This window comes from Oryza brachyantha, unplaced genomic scaffold, assembly GCF_000231095.2.
Source record: "Oryza brachyantha unplaced genomic scaffold, ObraRS2 ChrUN-Ctg44, whole genome shotgun sequence".
Taxonomy (NCBI): Eukaryota; Viridiplantae; Streptophyta; class Magnoliopsida; order Poales; family Poaceae; genus Oryza; species Oryza brachyantha.
Window position 1 is genome coordinate 12,275 of NW_024427244.1, and position 15,930 is coordinate 28,204.

A 15,930-nucleotide genomic window follows, 5' to 3' on the forward strand; every position below is an offset into this window, starting at 1 on the left:
ACTAGTGAGCACGAACAACACACTTGGATTCCATCAACAACTTCACCATTCTCGCAAAGTCGACCAAGGTTCGAGTATTATCTTCGGGATAACAACAAAAATTTTGTATCCACATGGTTTACACTTCGTGCTCGGACACAACTTCAGCAGCAAAACTAGTGAGCACGAACAACACACCTGGATTCCATCAACAACTTCACCATTCTTACAAAGTCGACCAAGGTTCGAGTATTATCTTCGGGATAACAACACAAATTTTGTATCCACATGGTTTACACTTCGTGCTCGGACACATCTTCGGTAGCAAAACTAGTGAGCACGAACAACACACTTGGATTCCATCAACTACCTCACCATTCTTACAAAGTCGACCAAGGTTCGAGTATTAGCTTCCGGATAACAACACAAATTCTGTATCCACATGGTTTACACTTCGTGCTCGGACACAACTTCGGTAGCAAAACTAATGAGGACGAACAACACACCTGGATTCCATCAACAACTTCACCATTCTCGCAAAATCGACCAAGGCTCGAGTATTATCTTCAGGATAACAACACAAATTGTGTATCCACACGGGTTACACTTCGTGCTCGAACACAAATTCGGTAGCAAAACTAGTGAGCACGAACAACACACTTGGATTCCATCAACTACTTCACCATTCTTACAAAGTCGACCAAGGTTCGAGTATTAGCTTCCGGATAACAACACAAATTCTGTATCCACATGGTTTACACTTCGTGCTCGGACACAACTTCGGTAGCAAAACTAATGAGGACGAACAACACACCTGGATTCCATCAACAACTTCACCATTCTCGCAAAGTCGACCAAGGCTCGAGTATTATCTTCAGGATAACAACACAAATTGTGTATCCACACGGGTTACACTTCGTGCTCGAACACAAATTCGGTAGCAAAACTAGTGAGCACGAGCAACACACCTGGATTCCATCAACAACTTCACTATTCTCGCAAAGTCGACCAAGGCTCGAGTATTAGCTTCCGGATAACAACACAAATTGTGTATCCACATGGTTTACACTTCGTGCTCGGACACAACTTCGGTAGCAAAACTAGTGAGCACGAACAACACACCTGGATTCCATCAACAACTTCACCATTCTTACAAAGTCGACCAAGGTTCGAGTATTATCTTCGGGATAACAACACAAATTTTGTATCCACATGGTTTACACTTCGTGCTCGGACACATCTTCGGTAGCAAAACTAGTGAGCACGAACAATACACTTGGATTCCATCAACAACTTCACCATTCTCGCAAAGTCGACCAAGGGTCGAGTATTAGCTTCAGGATAACAACACAAATTGTGTATCTACATGGTTTACACTTCGTGCTCGAACACAAATTCGGTAGAAAACTAGTAAGCACGAACAACACACTTGGATTCCATCATCAACTTCACCATTCTCGCAAAGTTGACCAAGGGTCGAGTATTATCTTCAGGATAACAACACAAATTGTGTATCCACACGGGTTACACTTCGTGCTCGAACACAAATTCGGTAGCAAAACTAGTGACCACGAGCAACACACCTGGATTCCATCAACAACTTCACAATTCACGCATAGTCGACCCAGGCTCGAGTATTAGCTTCGGGATGACAACACAAATTGTGTATCCACATAGTTTACACTTCGTGCTCGGACACAACTTCGGTAGCAAAACTAGTGAGCACGAACAATACACTTGGATTCCATCATCAACTTCACCATTCTCGCAAAGTTGACCAAGGGTCGAGTGTTAGCTTCGGGATAACAACACAAATTGTGTATCCACATGGTTTACACTTCGTGCACGAACACACAACTTCGGTAACAAAACTAGTGAGCACGAACAACACACTTGGATTCCATCAACAACTTCACCATTCTCGCAAAATCGACCAAGGCTCGAGTCTTATCTTCAGGATAACAACACAAATTGTGTATCCACACGGGTTACACTTCGCGCTCGAACACCAATTCGGTAGCAAAACTAGTGAGCACGAGCAACACACCTGGATTCCATCAACAACTTCACTATTCTCGCAATGTCGACCAAGGCTCGAGTTTTAGCTTCCGGATAACAACACAAATTGTGTATTCACATGGTTTACACTTCGTGCTCGGACACAACTTCGGTAGCAAAACTAGTGAGCACGAACAACACACTTGGATTCCATCATCAACTTCACCATTCTCGCAAGGTTGACCAAGGGTCGAGTGTTAGCTTCGAGATAACAACACAAATTGTGTATCCACATGGTTTACACTTCGTGCACGAACACACAACTTCGGGAGCAAAACTAGTGAGCACAAACAACACACTTGGATTCCATCAACAACTTCACCATTCTCGCAAAATCGACCAAGGCTCGAGTCTTATCTTCAGGATAACAACACAAATTGTGTATCCACACGGGTTACACTTCGCGCTCGAACACAAATTCGGTAGCAAAACTAGTGAGCACGAGCAACACACCTGGATTCCATCAACAACTTCACTATTCTCGCAATGTCGACCAAGGCTCGAGTTTTAGCTTCCGGATAGCAACACAAAGTGTGTATCCACATGGTTTACACTTCGTGCTCGGACACAACTTCGGTAGCAAAACTAGTGAGCACGAACAACACACTTGGATTCCATCATCAACTTCACCATTCTCGCAAAGTTGACCAAGGGTCGAGTGTTAGCTTCGGGATAACAACACAAATTGTGTATCCTCATGGTTTACACTTCGTGCAAGAACACACAACTTCGGTAGCAAAACTAGTGAGCACGAACAACACACTTGGATTCCATCAACAACTTCACCATTCTCGCAAAATCGACCAAGGCTCGAGTATTATCTTCAGGATAACAACACAAATTGTGTATCCACACGGGTTACACTTCGTGCTCGAACACAAATTCGGTAGCAAAACTAGTGAGCACGAGCAACACACCTGGATTCCATCAACAACTTCACTATTCTCGCAACGTCGACCAAGGCTCGAGTATTAGCTTCCGGATAACAACACAAATTGTGTATCCACATGGTTTACACTTCGTGCTCGGACACAACTTCGGTAGCAAAACTAGTGAGCACGAACAACACACCTGGATTCCATCAACAAATTCACCATTCTTACAAAGTCGACCAAGGTTCGAGTATTATCTTCGGGATAACAACACAAATTTTGTACCCACATGGTTTACACTTCGTGCTCGGACACATCTTCGGTAGCAAAACTAGTGAGCACGAACAATACACTTGGATTCCATCAACAACTTCACCATTCTCGCAAAGTCGACCAAGGGTCGAGTATTAGCTTCAGGATAACAACACAAATTGTGTATCTACATGGTTTACACTTCGTGCTCGAACACAACTTCGGTAGAAAACTAGTAAGCACGAATTTGATTCTATCAACAACTTCACAATTCACGCATAGTCGACCTAGGCTCGAGTATTAGCTTCGGGATAACAACACAAATTGTGTATCCACATGGTTTACACTTCGTGCTCGGACACAACTTCGGTACTAGAACTAGTGAGCACGAACAACACACTTGGATTCCATCAACAACTTCACCATTCTCGCAAAGTCGACCAAGGTTCGAGTATTATCTTCGGGATAACAACAAAAATTTTGTATCCACATGGTTTACACTTCGTGCTCGGACACAACTTCAGCAGCAAAACTAGTGAGCACGAACAACACACCTGGATTCCATCAACAACTTCACCATTCTTACAAAGTCGACCAAGGTTCGAGTATTATCTTCGGGATAACAACACAAATTTTGTATCCACATGGTTTACACTTCGTGCTCGGACACATCTTCGGTAGCAAAACTAGTGAGCACGAACAACACACTTGGATTCCATCAACTACTTCACCATTCTTACAAAGTCGACCAAGGTTCGAGTATTAGCTTCTGGATAACAACACAAATTCTGTATCCACATGGTTTACACTTCGTGCTCGGACACAACTTCGGTAGCAAAACTAATGAGGACGAACAACACACCTGGATTCCATCAACAACTTCACCATTCTCGCAAAATCGACCAAGGCTCGAGTATTATCTTCAGGATAACAACACAAATTGTGTATCCACACGGGTTACACTTCGTGCTCGAACACAAATTCGGTAGCAAAACTAGTGAGCACGAACAACACACTTGCATTCCATCAACAACTTCACCATTCTCTCAAAGTCGACCAAGGTTCGAGTATTATCTTCGGGATAACAACAAAAATTTTGTATCCACATGGTTTACACTTCGTGCTCGGACACAACTTCGGTAGCAAAACTAGTGAGCACGAACAACACACTTGGATTCCATCATCAACTTCACCATTCTCGCAAAGTTGACCAAGGGTCGAGTGTTAGCTTCGGGATAACAACACAAATTGTGTATCCTCATGGTTTACACTTCGTGCAAGAACACACAACTTCGGTAGCAAAACTAGTGAGCACGAACAACACACTTGGATTCCATCAACAACTTCACCATTCTCGCAAAATCGACCAAGGCTCGAGTATTATCTTCAGGATAACAACACAAATTGTGTATCCACACGGGTTACACTTCGTGCTCGAACACAAATTCGGTAGCAAAACTAGTGAGCACGAGCAACACACCTGGATTCCATCAACAACTTCACTATTCTCGCAACGTCGACCAAGGCTCGAGTATTAGCTTCCGGATAACAACACAAATTGTGTATCCACATGGTTTACACTTCGTGCTCGGACACAACTTCGGTAGCAAAACTAGTGAGCACGAACAACACAACTGGATTCCATCAACAACTTCACCATTCTTACAAAGTCGACCAAGGTTCGAGTATTATCTTCGGGATGACAACACAAATTTTGTATCCACATGGTTTACACTTCGTGCTCGGACACATCTTCGGTAGCAAAACTAGTGAGCACGAACAATACACTTGGATTCCATCAACAACTTCACCATTCTCGCAAAGTCGACCAAGGGTCGAGTATTAGCTTCAGGATAACAACACAAATTGTGTATCTACATGGTTTACACTTCGTGCTCGAACACAACTTCGGTAGAAAACTAGTAAGCACGAATTTGATTCTATCAACAACTTCACAATTCACGCATCGTCGACCTAGGCTCGAGTATTAGCTTCGGGATAACAACACAAATTGTGTATCCACATGGTTTACACTTCGTGCTCGGACACAACTTCGGTACTAGAATTAGTGAGCACGAACAACACACTTGGATTCCATCAACAACTTCACCATTCTCGCAAAGTCGACCAAGGTTCGAGTATTATCTTCGGGATAACAACAAAAATTTTGTATCCACATGGTTTACACTTCGTGCTCGGACACAACTTCAGCAGCAAAACTAGTGAGCACGAACAACACACTTGGATTCCATCAACTACTTCACCATTCTTACAAAGTCGACCAAGGTTCGAGTATTAGCTTCCGGATAACAACACAAATTCTGTATCCACATGGTTTACACTTCGTGCTCGGACACAACTTCGGTAGCAAAACTAATGAGGACGAACAACACACCTGGATTCCATCAACAACTTCACCATTCTCGCAAAATCGACCAAGGCTCGAGTATTATCTTCAGGATAACAACACAAATTGTGTATCCGCACGGGTTACACTTCGTGCTCGAACACAAATTCGGTAGCAAAACTAGTGAGCACGAGCAACACACCTGGATTCCATCAACAACTTCACCATTCTCTCAAAGTCGACCAAGGTTCGAGTATTATCTTCGGGATAACAACAAAAATTTTGTATCCACATGGTTTACACTTCGTGCTCGGACACAACTTCGGTAGCAAAACTAGTGAGCACGAACAACACACTTGGATTCCATCATCAACTTCACCATTCTCGCAAAGTTGACCAAGGGTCGAGTGTTAGCTTCGGGATAACAACACAAATTGTGTATCCTCATGGTTTACACTTCGTGCAAGAACACACAACTTCGGTAGCAAAACTAGTGAGCACGAACAACACACTTGGATTCCATCAACAACTTCACCATTCTCGCAAAATCGACCAAGGCTCGAGTATTATCTTCAGGATAACAACACAAATTGTGTATCCACACGGGTTACACTTCGCGCTCGAACACAAATTCGGTAGCAAAACTAGTGAGCACGAGCAACACACCTGGATTCCATCAACAACTTCACTATTCTCGCAATGTCGACCAAGGCTCGAGTATTAGCTTCCGGATAACAACACAAATTGTGTATCCACATGGTTTACACTTCGTGCTCGGACACAAATTCGGTAGCAAAACTAGTGAGCACGAACAACACACCTGGATTCCATCAACAACTTCACCATTCTTACAAAGTCGACCAAGGTTCGAGTATTATCTTCGGGATAACAACACAAATTTTGTATCCACATGGTTTACACTTCGTGCTCGGACACATCTTCGGTAGCAAAACTAGTGAGCACGAACAATACACTTGGATTCCATCAACAACTTCACCATTCTCGCAAAGTCGACCAGGGGTCGAGTATTAGCTTCAGGATAACAACACAAATTGTGTATCTACATGGTTTACACTTCGTGCTCGAACACAACTTCGGTAGAAAACTAGTAAGCACGAATTTGATTCTATCAACAACTTCACAATTCACGCATAGTCGACCTAGGCTCGAGTATTAGCTTCGGGATAACAACACAAATTGTGTATCCACATGGTTTACACTTCGTGCTCGGACACAACTTCGGTACTAGAACTAGTGAGCACGAACAACACACTTGGATTCCATCAACAACTTCACCATTCTCGCAAAGTCTACCAAGGTTCGAGTATTATCTTCGGGATAACAACAAAAATTTTGTATCCACATGGTTTACACTTCGTGCTCGGACACAACTTCAGCAGCAAAACTAGTGAGCACGAACAACACACCTGGATTCCATCAACAACTTCACCATTCTTACAAAGTCGACCAAGGTTCGAGTATTATCTTCGGGATAACAACACAAATTTTGTATCCACATGGTTTACACTTCGTGCTCGGACACATCTTCGGTAGCAAAACTAGTGAGCACGAACAACACACTTGGATTCCATCAACTACTTCACCATTCTTACAAAGTCGACCAAGGTTCGAGTATTAGCTTCCGGATAACAACACAAATTCTGTATCCACATGGTTTACACTTCGTGCTCGGACACAACTTCGGTAGCAAAACTAATGAGGACGAACAACACACCTGGATTCCATCAACAACTTCACCATTCTCGCAAAATCGACCAAGGCTCGAGTATTATCTTCAGGATAACAACACAAATTGTGTATCCACACGGGTTACACTTCGTGCTCGAACACAAATTCGGTAGCAAAACTATTTAGCACGAACAACACACTTGGATTCCATCAACAACTTCACCATTCTCTCAAAGTCGACCAAGGTTCGAGTATTATCTTCGGGATAACAACAAAAATTTTGTATCCACAAGGTTTACACTTCGTGCTCGGACACAACTTCGGTAGCAAAACTAGTGAGCACGAACAACACACTTGGATTCCATCATCAACTTCACCATTCTCGCAAAGTTGACCAAGGGTCGAGTGTTAGCTTCGGGATAACAACACAAATTGTGTATCCTCATGGTTTACACTTCGTGCAAGAACACACAACTTCGGTAGCAAAACTAGTGAGCACGAACAACACACTTGGATTCCATCAACAACTTCACCATTCTCGCAAAATCGACCAAGGCTCGAGTATTATCTTCAGGATAACAACACAAATTGTGTATCCACAGGGGTTACACTTCGTGCTCGAACACAAATTCGGTAGCAAAACTAGTGAGCACGAGCAACACACCTGGATTCCATCAACAACTTCACTATTCTCGCAACGTCGACCAAGGCTCGAGTATTAGCTTCCGGATAACAACACAAATTGTGTATCCACATGGTTTACACTTCGTGCTCGGACACAACTTCGGTAGCAAAACTCGTGAGCACGAACAACACACCTGGATTCCATCAACAACTTCACCATTCTTACAAAGTCGACCAAGGTTCGTGTATTATCTTCGGGAAAACAATACAAATTTTGTATCCACATGGTTTACACTTCGTGCTCGGACACATCTTCGGTAGCAAAACTAGTGAGCACGAACAATACGCTTGGAATCCATCAACAACTTCACCATTCTCGCAAAGTCGACCAAGGGTCGAGTATTAGCTTCAGGATAACAACACAAATTGTGTATCTACATGGTTTACACTTCGTGCTCGAACACAACTTCGGTAGAAAACTAGTAAGCACGAATTTGATTCTATCAACAACTTCACAATTCACGCATAGTCGACCTAGGCTCGAGTATTAGCTTCGGGATAACAACACAAATTGTGTATCCACATGGTTTACACTTCGTGCTCGGACACAACTTCGGTACTAGAACTAGTGAGCACGAACAACACACTTGGATACCATCAACAACTTCACCATTCTCGCAAAGTCGACCAAGGTTCGAGTATTATCTTCGGGATAACAACAAAAATTTTGTATCCACATGGTTTACACTTCGTGCTCGGACACAACTTCAGCAGCAAAACTAGTGAGCACGAACAACACACCTGGATTCCATCAACAACTTCACCATTCTTACAAAGTCGACCAAGGTTCGAGTATTATCTTCGGGATAACAACACAAATTTTGTATCCACATGGTTTACACTTCGTGCTCGGACACATCTTCGGTAGCAAAACTAGTGAGCACGAACAACACACTTGGATTCCATCAACTACTTCACCATTCTTACAAAGTCGACCAAGGTTCGAGTATTAGCTTCCGGATAACAACACAAATTCTGTATCCACATGGTTTACACTTCGTGCTCGGACACAACTTCGGTAGCAAAACTAATGAGGACGAACAACACACCTGGATTCCATCAACAACTTCACCATTCTCGGAAAATCGACCAAGGCTCGAGTATTATCTTCAGGATAACAACACAAATTGTGTATCCACACGGGTTACACTTCGTGCTCGAACACAAATTCGGTATCAAAACTAGTGAGCACGAACAACACACTTGGATTCCATCAACAACTTCACCATTCTCTCAAAGTCGACCAAGGTTCGAGTATTATCTTCGGGATAACAACAAAAATTTTGTATCCACATGGTTTACACTTCGTGCTCGGACACAACTTCGGTAGCAAAACTAGTGAGCACGAACAACACACTTGGATTCCATCATCAACTTCACCATTCTCGCAAAGTCGAGCAAGGATCGAGTATTAGCTTCGGGATAACAACACAAATTGTGTATCCACATGGTTTACACTTCGTGCACGAACACAACTTCGGTAGCAAAACTAGTGAGCACGAACAATACACTTGGATTCCATCAACAACTTCACCATTCTCGCAAAGTCGACCAAGGGTCGAGTATTAGCTTCAGGATAACAACACAAATTGTGTATCTACATGGTTTACACTTCGTGCTCGAACACAACTTCGGTAGAAAACTAGTAAGCACGAATTTGATTCTATCAACAACTTCACAATTCACGCATAGTCGACCTAGGCTCGAGTATTAGCTTCGGGATAACAACACAAATTGTGTATCCACATGGTTTACACTTCGTGCTCGGACACAACTTCCGTACTAGAACTAGTGAGCACGAACAACACACTTGGATTCCATCAACAACTTCACCATTCTCGCAAAGTCGACCAAGGTTCGAGTATTATCTTCGGGATAACAACAAAAATTTTGTATCCACATGGTTTACACTTCGTGCTCGGACACAACTTCAGCAGCAAAACTAGTGAGCACGAACAACACACCTGGATTCCATCAACAACTTCACCATTCTTACAAAGTCGACCAAGGTTCGAGTATTATCTTCGGGATAACAACACAAATTTTGTATCCACATGGTTTACACTTCGTGCTCGGACACATCTTCGGTAGCAAAACTAGTGAGCACGAACAACACACTTGGATTCCATCAACTACTTCACCATTCTTACAAAGTCGACCAAGGTTCGAGTATTAGCTTCCGGATAACAACACAAATTCTGTATCCACATGGTTTACACTTCGTGCTCGGACACAACTTCGGTAGGAAAACTAATGAGAACGAACAACACACCTGGATTCCATCAACAACTTCACCATTCTCGCAAAATCGACCAAGGCTCGAGTATTATCTTCAGGATAACAACGCAAATTGTGTATCCACACGGGTTACACTTCGTGCTCGAACACAAATTCGGTGGCAAAACTAGTGAGCACGAACAACACACTTGGATTCCATCAACAACTTCACCATTCTCTCAAAGTCGACCAAGGTTCGAGTATTATCTTCGGGATAACAACAAAAATTTTGTATCCACATGGTTTACACTTCGTGCTCGGACACAACTTCGGTAGCAAAACTAGTGAGCACGAACAACACACTTGGATTCCATCATCAACTTCACCATTCTCGCAAAGTCGAGCAAGGATCGAGTATTAGCTTCGGGATAACAACACAAATTGTGTATCCACATGGTTTACACTTCGTGCACGAACACAACTTCGGTAGAAAACTAGTGAGCACGAACAATAGACTTGGATTCCATCAACAACTTCACCATTCTCGCAAAGTCGACCAAGGGTCGAGTATTAGCTTCAGGATAACAACACAAATTGTGTATCTACATGGTTTACACTTCGTGCTCGAACACAACTTCGGTAGAAAACTAGTAAGCACGAATTTGATTCTATCAACAACTTCACAATTCACGCATAGTCGACCTAGGCTCGAGTATTAGCTTCGGGATAACAACACAAATTGTGTATCCACATGGTTTACACTTCGTGCTCGGACACAACTTCGGTACTAGAACTAGTGAGCACGAACAACACACTTGGATTCCATCAACAACTTCACCATTCTCGCAAAGTCGACCAAGGTTCGAGTATTATCTTCGGGATAACAACAAAAATTTTGTATCCACATGGTTTACACTTCGTGCTCGGACACAACTTCAGCAGCAAAACTAGTGAGCACGAACAACACACCTGGATTCCATCAACAACTTCACCATTCTTACAAAGTCGACCAAGGTTCGAGTATTATCTTCGGGATAACAACACAAATTTTGTATCCACATGGTTTACACTTCGTGCTCGGACACATCTTCGGTAGCAAAACTAGTGAGCACGAACAACACACTTGGATTCCAACAACTACTTCACCATTCTTACAAAGTCGACCAAGGTTCGAGTATTAGCTTCCGGATAACAACACAAATTCTGTATCCACATGGTTTACACTTCGTGCTCGGACACAACTTCGGTAGGAAAACTAATGAGGACGAACAACACACCTGGATTCCATCAACAACTTCACCATTCTCGCAAAATCGACCAAGGCTCGAGTATTATCTTCAGGATAACAACACAAATTGTGTATCCACACGGGTTACACTTCGTGCTCGAACACAAATTCGGTAGCAAAACTAGTGAGCACGAACAACACACTTGGATTCCATCAACAACTTCACCATTCTCTCAAAGTCGACCAAGGTTCGAGTATTATCTTCGGGATAACAACAAAAATTTTGTATCCACATGGTTTACACTTCGTGCTCGGACACAACTTCGGTAGCAAAACTAGTGAGCACGAACAACACACTTGGATTCCATCATCAACTTCACCATTCTCACAAAGTCGAGCAAGGATCGAGTATTAGCTTCGGGATAACAACACAAATTGTGTATCCACATGGTTTACACTTCGTGCACGAACACAACTTCGGTAGCAAAACTAGTGAGCACGAACAATACACTTGGATTCCATCAACAACTTCACCATTCTCGCAAAGTCGACCAAGGGTCGAGTATTAGCTTCAGGATAACAACACAAATTGTGTATCTACATGGTTTACACTTCGTGCTCGAACACAACTTCGGTAGAAAACTAGTAAGCACGAATTTGATTCTATCAACAACTTCACAATTCACGCATAGTCGACCCAGGCTCGAGTATTAGCTTCGGGATAACAACACAAATTGTGTATCCACATGGTTTACACTTCGTGCTCGGACACAACTTCGGTAGGAAAACTAATGAGGACGAACAACACACCTGGATTCCATCAACAACTTCACCATTCTCGCAAAATCGACCAAGGCTCGAGTATTATCTTCAGGATAACAACACAAATTGTGTATCCACACGGGTTACACTTCGTGCTCGAACACAAATTCGGTATCAAAACTAGTGAGCACGAACAACACACTTGGATTCCATCAACAACTTCACCATTCTCTCAAAGTCGACCAAGGTTCGAGTATTATCTTCGGGATAACAACAAAAATTTTGTATCCACATGGTTTACACTTCGTGCTCGGACACAACTTCGGTAGCAAAACTAGTGAGCACGAACAACACACTTGGATTCCATCATCAACTTCACCATTCTCGCAAAGTCGAGCAAGGATCGAGTATTAGCTTCGGGATAACAACACAAATTGTGTATCCACATGGTTTACACTTCGTGCACGAACACAACTTCGGTAGCAAAACTAGTGAGCACGAACAATACACTTGGATTCCATCAACAACTTCACCATTCTCGCAAAGTCGACCAAGGGTCGAGTATTAGCTTCAGGATAACAACACAAATTGTGTATCTACATGGTTTACACTTCGTGCTCGAACACAACTTCGGTAGAAAACTAGTAAGCACGAATTTGATTCTATCAACAACTTCACAATTCACGCATAGTCGACCTAGGCTCGAGTATTAGCTTCGGGATAACAACACAAATTGTGTATCCACATGGTTTACACTTCGTGCTCGGACACAACTTCGGTACTAGAACTAGTGAGCACGAACAACACACTTGGATTCCATCAACAACTTCACCATTCTCGCAAAGTCGACCAAGGTTCGAGTATTATCTTCGGGATAACAACAAAAATTTTGTATCCACATGGTTTACACTTCGTGCTCGGACACAACTTCAGCAGCAAAACTAGTGAGCACGAACAACACACCTGGATTCCATCAACAACTTCACCATTCTTACAAAGTCGACCAAGGTTCGAGTATTATCTTCGGGATAACAACACAAATTTTGTATCCACATGGTTTACACTTCGTGCTCGGACACATCTTCGGTAGCAAAACTAGTGAGCACGAACAACACACTTGGATTCCATCAACTACTTCACCATTCTTACAAAGTCGACCAAGGTTCGAGTATTAGCTTCCGGATAACAACACAAATTCTGTATCCACATGGTTTACACTTCGTGCTCGGACACAACTTCGGTAGGAAAACTAATGAGAACGAACAACACACCTGGATTCCATCAACAACTTCACCATTCTCGCAAAATCGACCAAGGCTCGAGTATTATCTTCAGGATAACAACACAAATTGTGTATCCACACGGGTTACACTTCGTGCTCGAACACAAATTCGGTGGCAAAACTAGTGAGCACGAACAACACACTTGGATTCCATCAACAACTTCACCATTCTCTCAAAGTCGACCAAGGTTCGAGTATTATCTTCGGGATAACAACAAAAATTTTGTATCCACATGGTTTACACTTCGTGCTCGGACACAACTTCGGTAGCAAAACTAGTGAGCACGAACAACACACTTGGATTCCATCATCAACTTCACCATTCTCGCAAAGTCGAGCAAGGATCGAGTATTAGCTTCGGGATAACAACACAAATTGTGTATCCACATGGTTTACACTTCGTGCACGAACACAACTTCGGTAGAAAACTAGTGAGCACGAACAATACACTTGGATTCCATCAACAACTTCACCATTCTCGCAAAGTCGACCAAGGGTCGAGTATTAGCTTCAGGATAACAACACAAATTGTGTATCTACATGGTTTACACTTCGTGCTCGAACACAACTTCGGTAGAAAACTAGTAAGCACGAATTTGATTCTATCAACAACTTCACAATTCACGCATAGTCGACCTAGGCTCGAGTATTAGCTTCGGGATAACAACACAAATTGTGTATCCACATGGTTTACACTTCGTGCTCGGACACAACTTCGGTACTAGAACTAGTGAGCACGAACAACACACTTGGATTCCATCAACAACTTCACCATTCTCGCAAAGTCGACCAAGGTTCGAGTATTATCTTCGGGATAACAACAAAAATTTTGTATCCACATGGTTTACACTTCGTGCTCGGACACAACTTCAGCAGCAAAACTAGTGAGCACGAACAACACACCTGGATTCCATCAACAACTTCACCATTCTTACAAAGTCGACCAAGGTTCGAGTATTATCTTCGGGATAACAACACAAATTTTGTATCCACATGGTTTACACTTCGTGCTCGGACACATCTTCGGTAGCAAAACTAGTGAGCACGAACAACACACTTGGATTCCAACAACTACTTCACCATTCTTACAAAGTCGACCAAGGTTCGAGTATTAGCTTCCGGATAACAACACAAATTCTGTATCCACATGGTTTACACTTCGTGCTCGGACACAACTTCGGTAGGAAAACTAATGAGGACGAACAACACACCTGGATTCCATCAACAACTTCACCATTCTCGCAAAATCGACCAAGGCTCGAGTATTATCTTCAGGATAACAACACAAATTGTGTATCCACACGGGTTACACTTCGTGCTCGAACACAAATTCGGTAGCAAAACTAGTGAGCACGAACAACACACTTGGATTCCATCAACAACTTCACCATTCTCTCAAAGTCGACCAAGGTTCGAGTATTATCTTCGGGATAACAACAAAAATTTTGTATCCACATGGTTTACACTTCGTGCTCGGACACAACTTCGGTAGCAAAACTAGTGAGCACGAACAACACACTTGGATTCCATCATCAACTTCACCATTCTCACAAAGTCGAGCAAGGATCGAGTATTAGCTTCGGGATAACAACACAAATTGTGTATCCACATGGTTTACACTTCGTGCACGAACACAACTTCGGTAGCAAAACTAGTGAGCACGAACAATACACTTGGATTCCATCAACAACTTCACCATTCTCGCAAAGTCGACCAAGGGTCGAGTATTAGCTTCAGGATAACAACACAAATTGTGTATCTACATGGTTTACACTTCGTGCTCGAACACAACTTCGGTAGAAAACTAGTAAGCACGAATTTGATTCTATCAACAACTTCACAATTCACGCATAGTCGACCCAGGCTCGAGTATTAGCTTCGGGATAACAACACAAATTGTGTATCCACATGGTTTACACTTCGTGCTCGGACACAACTTCCGTACTAGAACTAGTGAGCACGAACAACACACTTGGATTCCATCAACAACTTCACCATTCTCGCAAAGTCGACCAAGGTTCGAGTATTATCTTCGGGATAACAACAAAAATTTTGTATCCACATGGTTTACACTTCGTGCTCGGACACAACTTCGGTAGCAAAACTAGTGAGCACGAACAACACACTTGAATTCCATCATCAACTTCACCATTCTCGCAAAGTCGACCAACGATCGAGTATTAGCTTCGGGATAACAACACAAATTGTATCCACATGGTTTACACTTCGTGCACGAACCCACCTTCGGTAGCAAAACTAGTGAGCACGAACAACACACTTGGATTCCATCAACAACTTCACCATTCTCACAAAATCGACCAAGGCTCGAGTATTATCTTCAGGATAACAACACAAATTGTGTATCCACATGGGTTACACTTCGTGGTCGAACACAACTTCGGTAGCAAAACTAGTGAGCACGAGCAACACAGCTGGATTCCATCAACAACTTCACTATTCTCGCAATGTCGACCAAGGCTCGAGTATTAGCTTCCGGATAACAACACAAATTGTGTATCCACATGGTTTACACTTCGTGCTCGGACACAACTTCGGCAGC